A 10,710-nucleotide genomic window follows, 5' to 3' on the forward strand; every position below is an offset into this window, starting at 1 on the left:
TGCAAAAATTCTCGCCAAAATACTAGCCAATAGGATTCAACAGTACATTAAAAGGATTATTCACCACGACCAAGTGGGATTTATTCCAGGGCTGCAAGGTGGTTCAACATCCACAAATCAATCAATGTGATACAACACATTAATAAAAGAAAGAACAAGAACCATATGATAATCTCAATAGATGCTGAGAAAGCATTTGACAAAGCACAGCATCCCTTCCTGATCAAAACTCTTCAAAGTGTAGGGATAGAGGGCACATACCTCAATATTATCAAAGCCCTCTATGAAAAACCCACTGCAAATATCATTCTCAATGGAGAAAAACTGAAAGCTTTTCCGCTAAGGTCAGGAACACGGCAGGGATGTCCGTTATCACCACTGCTATTCAACATAGTACTAGAAGTCCTAGCCTCAGCAATCAGACAACAAAAGGAAATTAAAGGCATCCAAATTGGCAAAGAAGAAGTCAAACTATCACTCTTCGCAGATGATATGATACTATATGTGGAAAACCCAAAAGACTCCACTCCAAAACTGCTAGAACTTGTACAGGAATTCAGTAAAGTGTCAGGATATAAAATCAATGCACAGAAATCAGTTGCATTTCTCTACACCAACAACAAGACAGAAGAAAGAGAAATTAAGGAGTCCATCCCATTTACAATTGCACCCAAAACTATTAGATACCTAGGAATAAACCTAACCAAAGAGACTAAGACTCTATACACAGAAAACTATAAAGTACTCATGAAAGAAATTGAGGAAGACACAAAGAAATGGAAAAATGTTCCATGCTCCTGGATTGGAAGAATAAATATTGTGAAAATGTCTATGCTACCTAAAGCAATCTACACATTTAATGCAATTCCTATCAAAGTACCATCCATTTTTTTCAAAGAAATGGAACAAATAATCCTAAAATTTATATGGAACCAGAAAAGACCTCAAATAGCCAAAGGAATATTGAAAAAGAAAGCCAAAGTCGGTGGCATCACAATTCCGGACTTCAAGCTCTATTCCAAAGCTGTCATCATCAAGACAGCATGGTACTGGCACAAAAACAGACACATAGATCAATGGAACAGAATAGAGAGCCCAGAAATGGACCCTCAACTCTATGGTCAACTCATCTTCGACAAAGCAGGAAAGAATGTCCAATGGAAAAAAGACAGCCTCTTCAATAAATGGTGTTGGGAAAATTGGACAGCCACATGCAGAAAAATGAAATTGGATCATTTCCTTACACCACACACGAAAATAGACTCAAAATGGATGAAGGATCTCAATGTGAGAAAGGAATCCATCAAAATCCTTGAGGAGAACACAGGCAGCAACCTCTTTGACCTCAGCCGCAGCAACATCTTCCTAGGAACATCACCAAAGGCAAGGGAAGCAAGGGCAAAAATGAACTATTGGGATTTTATCAAGATCAAAAGCTTTTGCACAGCAAAGGAAACAGTTAACAAAACCAAAAGACAACTGACAGAATGGGAGAAGATATTTGCAAATGACATATCAGATAAAGGGCTAGTGTCCAAAATCTATAAAGAACTTAGCAAACTCAACACCCAAAGAACAAATAATCCAATCAAGAAATGGGCAGAGGACATGAACAGACATTTCTGCAAAGAAGACATCCAGATGGCCAACAGACACATGAAAAAGTGCTCCATATCACTCGGCATCAGGGAAATACAAATCAAAACCACCATGAGATATCACCTCACACCAGTCAGAATGGCTAAAATTAACAAGTCAGGAAAGGACAGATGCTGGCAAGGATGTGGAGAGAGGGGAACCCTCCTACACTATTGGTGGGAATGCAAGCTGGTGTAACCACTCTGGAAAACAGCATGGAGATTCCTCAAAATGTTGAAAATAGAACTACCCTATGACCCAGGAATTGCACTGCTGGGTATTTACCCTAAAGATACAAACGTAGTGATCCGAAGGGGCACATGCACCCGAATGTTTATAGCAGCAATGTCTACAATAGCCAAACTATGGAAAGAACCTAGATGTCCATCCACAGATGAATGGATAAAGAAGAAGTGGTATATATACACAATGGAATACTATGCAGCCATCAAAAGAAATGAAATCTTGCCATTTGCGACGTCGTGGATGGAACTAGAGGGTTTCATGCTTAACGTAATAAGTCAATCGGAGAAAGACAACTATCAATATGATCTCCCTGATATGAGGGAGAGGGGATGCAACATGGGGGGTTAAGGGGGTAGGAGAAGAGTAAATGAAACAAGATGGGATTGGGAGGGAAACAAACCATAAGTGACTCTTAATCTCACAAAACAAACTGAGGGTTGATGGGGGGAGGGGGGTTTGGGGGGGTGGGGTTATGGACATTGGGGAGGGTATGTGCTATGGTGAGTGCTGTGAAGTGTGTAAATCTGGCGATTCACAGACCTGTACCCCTGGGGATAAAAATATATTATATGTTTATAAAAAATAAAAATTAAAAAAAAAGATACACCTAAAACAATGGGTGATAATAACTAAGATAATTTTGATAAAGAATAATGAGGAAGACTGGTCCTAACACGTAGTAATGGAATTATAAAGATTGAAAAAACAAAACAGTTTTGTACTGCCATAGAGGAATAGCTGAAAGGAACACATTAGAGCCTGAAAATAGGCTCAAGAATATGTAATCACGTATATGATAAGGTAACATTTAAAATCAACAGGAAAAAATGTCAATTACTCAACTGAAAGCATTGTGATTACTATTCAGCCATTCAAAAAAAATTAAAAAATGGTTTCCTAAACCAAATAAATGCAAGTTGCATCAAATACTTTTAATCCAAAAATCTTAAATCTAAGATGAAGTACAAATGCATATTGCTGATTTAAGCTCTATCATTAGATGACAGGATATTTCTAAACAGATAATAAAGATCAAAAATCATTAAAATATTAATAGAACTAAATATATACAAACTCTGTAAGAAAAAAAGTCAAATGAGTCAAGATACAAATAACAAAATGGGAGAGCATTTGCCATACCAGCAACAAAGTGCTAATATCTGCAATGTATAAAATACATTTTGTCTAAAGTATGATGATTATCTTCAGAGAAAACCAGACAAAAAAAAAATTAGCAAAAGAAAAGTGTGGATAATCAATAGGAAACTAGTTTAAAATTATAAAGTTATTAAAGATAATTCCTCATTTATCAAATAATTGTTGAGCACCTTTTTGTGCACAGTTGCTGTTTCCTCTATCTGGGACACTCTCTCCCCCAGATCTTCACATGGCTGGCTCTTTCTCAAGATCAGATGTGACTCAATAATCCCACTTCTAGGTGAGTATTCAAAGGAAATGGAATCAAAATCTTGAGGAGATAACTGCACTCTCAAGTTCATTGCATCATTATTCCACAATAGCCAAGATGTGGAAACAACTTAAGAGTCCATCGACAGATAAGTGGCTAAAGACAATGGAAGGTTATTTAGCCATGAAAAAAGAAGGAATTTGTGCTATTTGCAACAGCATGCTAGAATGTGGAGGACATTATATTTTGTGAAATAAGTCAGACAGAGAAAGATAGATCTCACTTATATGTGGAATCCAGAAGAACCAAACTCATAGTAATAGAAAGTAGAATGGTGGTTGCCAAGGGTTGGGTGGTGAAAGAATGGGGAGATGCTGGTCAAAGGGTAAGAACTTCCATTTATAAGATGAGTAAGTTCTACAGTTCTAATGTACAGCCTAGTGACTCCAGTTAATAAAACCACCGTATACTTGAAATTTGCTAAGAAAGTAAATCTAAGGGTTCTTACCACACATACATGAAAGGTAATGGATGTGCCAATTAGTTTGACTCTAGGAATTATTTCACAATGTATATGTATATTAAACCCTGTTGTAAACCTTAAAAAAATCACATTGTACAACCTAAATATATACACTTTTGGTCAATAATACCTCAATAAAGCAGGGAAAATATTAAATATCAGCCCTTGAATCATTCCATCATCAAAATCCCAATTGAAGTGTTTCTCCCCACAGCATCCTACTTAATTTCCTTTATGACAGACATTTGTATATCAGCTTATCTCCCACATTTAGTTGTTTATATTTTGCCCTCTAAAGTTTCCCTAGAGTAGGTAAGATTCCTTCCAGCTTCAAGAATTGGTGACAATAAGTAGAAACAGGAAAACTAGGGAACACACGCTGGGGTGAGACTTGCCCAAGTGTCTCTTAACAGAACCAAAAGCATTGGGGAATCTCTTTGCAGAGAAAGCACTTTCCTAGAACGAGTAAAGTATTAGAGAAAGGGTATATTTTCAGATGCCATATGTCACTTAGCTTATATATTAGCTTCTCTCTTCTGTCTAATTTAGCCAAATATTCATGATCTAAGCAACAATTCCATACACTTGGTAGGGAATTTTTAGCAATATCTACAAAGTCAGACCTATGTGACATATTAGGAAACAAAACTTTCCATGGTTAGATATGAGATCTTGTGGCAGCATTTCGCAATTTAAATTTTAAAAAGTGTCTTAGTGATAAATAGACACCTAGAGTTTTTGTCTGATGGAACTAGAATAAAATATGAAAATTTTCTATGGAAACCTCAAGGGAACGGGGGTGGGGTGGGTGATTTTACTGTTACCAAATGGAAATGCACTGGAGTGATGACTAATGTTATTTTCTGTGTTCCTGAGAGATAACACAATTGCATTCCAGCAGCTTTTAATGAGTTTCTGCTTGTGATACAGTGGGTGCATTTGCATGTCAACTAACAGAGACCAAAAATATATTTCATGTCACCACTGTAGGAGGAGAAACTGTTTCTGTGCTTTATAAAGTAGAAGAAAAGTAGGTTCTTGGACTGCCTTCCGCATTTAAGAGAAATAATTGAGTTCAGTTAGCATATTCTGACACAATCTGAGAAGGAAGACGTGAGTCCAGTAACTCCCGTTTTATAACTTTTTTTTTTGATAGATCTGAAGAATGATGATAGACCTATTTCATGAACTTTCAGTTAGAAAAAAATGGTAAACAATTAGAATTTAGCACCCCTCTTGATAATCAATCTTCAAACAGATAAAAATTTACCCGTGTTTTGTTTCAGATGATGGTTTTGACAGTTACCATGTGCCCTTCCTTGTGAATGGCTTTTCAGAATTTCATTGGTGATTAACAGAAATTTTGCCCTCAGCTATAAAAGCTTACAAGGAAGAAGGGTATGGCTGTATTAGGAGTAAACACAAGTTACAACTCTAAAGTCAATAAGAAAATGTAAAAGATTTTTATTGCATTCCGTATGTCTTTGCAATTGCTTCGGAAATGTAAGTCCCCAAACTACTTTTGAATACTAATCTCTGTAAACTTTCTAAATAAAAAGCACAAGGTCATCAAAATTTGAATGTAAACCTGGTATTTGTTAAGACTCTGTCATGGCATAGAATTCAGAATATGATGGGCTTTTGGATTTAATCTAATGGATTAAATTTTGGATTTAATCTAAGACGATTTAGTTATTCAAGCATTCCTTAAAGTGAAGCATTATTGGGGCGCCTGGGTGGCTCAGTGGGTTAGGCCTCTGCCTTCAGCTCTGGTCATGATCTCAGGGTCCTGGGATCAAGTCCCACAGCAGACTATCTGCTCGGTGGGGGGCCTGCTCCCACCCCCAGCCCCCTGTCTCTCTGCCTGCTTGTGATCTCTCTCTGTTAAATAAATACATAAAAAATCTTAAGAAAAAAAAAAGTGAAGCATTATTTATCTGTTTGTGTACTTAATTTTAGCTTGCATTTGAGTTCATTAGTTTTTCCTTAAACAGGGTTTCTACGGAATATTACAAATAGCCTTCTGTTCTCTTGGTAATTATGCTTAATAAGTATGTTTAGCATTTATATCATTGCCCTGGTTGAGTCTCTTCCATGTCTGTGCCTCTGCCTCATCCATGATCCCCCATATCACCATCATCGAGGAGAGAACATCAAGTCTCCAAGATCTTTCCTGATCAGCTGCCTGCACACATTTCTGGCCTTATCTCTTCCCAATTTCTCCCTTGAAACTACACATACTCTGGGCATATCAAGTTACCGTCTGATTCTTAGGCAGTCTCCAGGGGTTTTCCTCATGCCTCTCTTCATTTGCACAAATGTCCTCCCCTGCTTAGAGACCAAGCTCAGAGGTCATCTCCTCGGTAAAGACTTTCCCAACCAAATATCCACCTGCACCTTGCATGGGGCAGTACTAGTTCTTCTTCCCTCTAATGCTTCTAAAAACGTCTCATAGGTTTCGAGTACTACATTTCTCACAGTGCGCTTTTCAGTCGGCCTCCCCAAACAAAATGTATACACCTTACATTTTAGGCACGAAATTTATCTTAGCATCTTTTCATCCCTTAACGTGGCTGCTGCACAACTGACGCCTCACAGGAGCTCACTGACTAACAGACTGAATAAATGAACACTGTTGCTTAATCCATTTTAATCATAAGAGGAGTCCTGGGGATTTGGTGGAGAGGGGCAAGTGAGGAATCACCTCTGAAAATTTATCGATGTAATTATCTGGTGGAATCAAGAGGCAGAGGGAAAAAAATAGAGTATCCTGGAAGAAAGGAAAGAATATCCTGATACATGTGCAATTGATACACTCCCTGATTCCAGATAAACTTCCTTAGCATACACACAGGTCTAGTTCGAAGAACTATCGTGTTGGTAACTTAAACCAAAAGTTTCCTCAACTTGCCACCAAATTTCTCTCCCCATCTCTCTCACCTTGGGATTGATATCATCCTCTGCATTTCCAGAGCATGTTGGGAATGGTCTGCTCTCTCACTGCTCACATTTACCCATACATTAGAAAGAGCTGTCTCCTCTGTCACTCCACGAGTCTAGGACCCTCTTGAAGGCAGGGACTTTTTAAATCTCCTTTACAGTGCCCAGTTCAGGGTATTATTACACTGTGTTGGGAGTCATCACGTAAATGTTTAATTACAATGAAGAGTGTGATCTGCTTAGTATGTTAATTAGCAGTTCTGTTCAACCCATTTGTGCTAAATCCCACTCTGCTGGGTTAGCAAGCAGGAAAACCAGAGACCGTGTAGATGAAGGTGAACCATAGCTATGGGGACCACACTGCAACAACCTAATTACATAAACCAACAATGTGGAACTATCTCCTCTGAGAGCAAGTACATACAGACTTCTAATGACGTACTGGACATTCGCATGTCACTGAGGACTAAGTTTACCAACGCATCGTATTCCTACAGTCACAGTGCTTCTGGAAGCTAGCTTGACACCACCTGATAATGGGATCAACACCGAAGAATGGGGTAGAGTGGAAGAGAATCTGAAGACATCATTTAATTTTCCTTAGGCACACCAGAAGTGAGACATATCCCTTGTTTACTTACTTGAGCCAGTAGGTCCCCATATCTCTTAAATTTGAGAGACTTCAATCACTTTCAGAAAATTGTCTTAACATACAAATTAAAATGATTACAACATCAGGTATCATTGCATGTCTACGTATGTAACACATACTGTGCTAAACACTTTGCTTTCAATATCTCGCTATAACTAATGACAACCCCGATTCAGGTTCTAGTGTTCCTGTTTTAAAGATGAGCAAATTATTTTATAAGTGTTGTTGCTACTTGTGATAGTGGCTATCAACCTTTTTAGCTGTAGTGTTTTCTAGGCATTATTCTAGGTGATTATCTATCTAGCATCTATATCTATATGTATGCAATTGTGACTTGTAAGAAATATATTTTGGTCATCTGAATGACCAATATTTATTTCTTACATATATTTGGACTTCAAACATGGTTCTTGGCTCGCAGCCCCCCAAACTCTTGAAATTTCCTGAGCAATAAGAGTAATGGGACCATCTTTTGTTATAATATTTGTCTCTTGTCCTCAGTTCCTGAAATTGTGCCAGAGCCATAAAGATGAAATGGATGTCTTGTTATTCATAACAAGCCCCTTTCCACCATAACTGGATTTATGTTAATGAGATGACTTTTGGAAAGCACCTAAGGATGGGTGATTGGTTGCCAGGGAATAAGCCATGAATAGAAGGTTGGAATTTTCGGTCCCACCCTCTGATTTCTGGGGAGAGGGAAAGGTCACCAATGATCAGTGATTTAATCAACAGTGCCTTTATAATGAAGCCTCCATAAACCCCCAAAAGGACAGGGTTTGGAGAGCTTCCAGGTTGGTGAACACATAGATGTTCTGGGAGAATGGCACATCAGTAAAGGACATGGAAGCCCTGTGCCCTTCCCACGTACCTTTCCCCATGAGCCATCTGGCTGTTTCTGAATTATACCCTTTTGTAATAAACAAGTAAACTACTTAAGTAAAATATTTCTCTGAGTTTTCTGAGCTGCTCTAGCAAACTAATCACATCGAAGGAGGAGGTTGTGGAAACCCCCAATCCGTAGCTGATTGTTCAGAAGCATGATCAGTGGGTTTGCAATTGGCATCTTCAATGGAGGGAGGGTAGTTTGGCGTGGACTGAAACCTTAACCGTGGAATCTGATGCTACATCTGGGTAGATAATGTCATAATTGAGTTGAATTGTAGGATGTTTAACTGGTATCCTACAGAATTGCTTGTTGGTGTGAGGAACCTCCACCAACATTGGGGATTAAGTCTCAGGACACCTATTTTACATGTATTTAAACACTTATTACATATATATTCATCATCACCCAATTCATTGAGGTAGGCATTATTGTTAGCCTCAAGAAAATGGAAACTCAGAAAAATCAAATGACTTATCCAAGGTCACATAAGTAGTAAGTGGCAGATGGAAAATTGAAACAGTATCTGACTGCCCTTTTTTTGAAAGCTATATTCATATTCAGGAGAATTGAATTCCATTCCTGTATCCGGCTCTTATTTTGTAAGTCACTTCATTTCTCTGAGTCCTACTTTCTTCAGAGTAAAATGAACGTAATAACTCAATACATTCCATACCTTCCAGAGACATTATGAGGCTCAAATGGGAAAATGGATATAAAAGCATAATGCCCCATATAATTGTAAGTTGTCTGTCGTGATTATTATAATTCAATAATAAAGCCAGGACCCACAATCAGATCATTAAACACATCAAATCAAGAATTATCTCTTAATAATGGCATTTATTATTGTTTGGATGTCTTAACTATACAGCTAGAGTGCCTGTCAGTGTCAAAAATCAGAAATTCATATTTTTGTCCTCTTACTGCTATGTTGTTTATTAATAGGGGACCCCTTACATTTTAGTGATGTAAACATATTTAGTTTTATTCAATCTGTCACTAAAGGATGCTATACTATGTCCATTGGTGTCAATTATTTTCACTTTTAAAATATTTACTGCACAATTTTCTCAGGATAGTTGCAGCTACGAAAATAGAATGTTCTGGAGTCTAGAAACAAGAACACTTTAAAGGAAATCTCAAAATCTCAAGCCTGAGGTCACTTAGTTATATCACTTAAAAACTGTGATCTTGACCAAAGTACAAATAAAATATCAGTCTATTTGTTTCTTTCTTTATTTATTTGAAAGAAAGAGGGGGAGAGAGAGAGAGCATGAGTGGGGGGAGGAGGAGAGGGAGAAAGAATCTCAAACAGATTCCCTGCAGAGTGTGGAGCCTGACTCAGGTCTTGATCCCATAACCCTGAGATCATGACCTGAGCCAAAATCAAGAGTTGGACACTTAACTGAGACACCCAGGTGCCCCTATATACTTTTAAATAGGAAAATTGGGGATAATGGATGATGAATAGAACACACAGAGATATTGCTAGAAGAAAAATAAGTATAATAGCCATGAATATGCTCTGAAGAAATAAAAGCAATTGTAGCAATTCCATGGGAGACAAGACCCATTCTGCTCAGAATATTGTGTCTGACTGTTGTGGTTCTTTAATGGACAGGGCTAGAATATGGATGACTCTCAACTTTCATGAGAAAAAGGGAAGGAAGAGCCTTGGCTAGAGTAAAGAAGAAGCAATAATGGTCTTATGAAAGGAATAGTCAGCTTTGTGCAGTGGCAGTATCGTAGCCAATGAGGTTTATCCGAGGCGTGATTATTGCTAAATGAAAGGAATAGTCAGCTGCACAGCTGCCTTCCACTGAGGACAAACCATAGGGCTAAGCAGCTTTATGGAGGGAGAGGAGGAAAGGAGATTAGTCCCTGCCTTGAGATCGCAGAGTAGTACAGAGGGGAAAGGACATCCACATTCCAGCTTCTCCAGTCTCTCTTAGCCAATCCCTTTCTCCTTGGTCTAGGCAGAAAAGCCTCAGGGAAGTCAATGGGAAAACAGCAACCAGACAGGAAGGAGGGGATGAGCTCAGTTGGCTATGGAGTGAGTCAAAATTTGCAGGAATCCAACTCACTATTATGATGATTCCTCTGGAAATGGACAGGGATTCCCTCCGCTATGCATGTGGCTCACTTCCTTACCTCCATAGCAAGTCTTTGTTCAAATGTCAGGCCTATTCTGACCACCCTATTTAAAACTACAACCTTCCTCTTCGTACCTTCCCCACTCTTTATCCCTTTTACGTTGTTCTATTACTTTTTCATTTTCCATGGCATTTATCGCATTTTAATATACCGTGGAATTTACTTACTAAGTTTGTTTTCTGTCCCACTCTCCCAATGAGGGCAAATATACTGTCATCTGCTTTGTTCACTGATGTGTTTGTTCACTGATGCATCACAAA

The 10,710-nt window shown here is 38.3% G+C and overlaps 1 pseudogene; it reads left to right on the forward strand.

Annotated features, from left to right (window-relative positions):
- Positions 1 to 10,019: 10,019 nt before the first annotated feature.
- Positions 10,020 to 10,178, forward strand: LOC125092465 (uncharacterized; annotated as a pseudogene).
- Positions 10,179 to 10,710: the final 532 nt, after the last annotated feature.

This window comes from Lutra lutra, chromosome X (genome assembly GCF_902655055.1).
Source record: "Lutra lutra chromosome X, mLutLut1.2, whole genome shotgun sequence".
Taxonomy (NCBI): domain Eukaryota; kingdom Metazoa; phylum Chordata; class Mammalia; order Carnivora; family Mustelidae; genus Lutra; species Lutra lutra.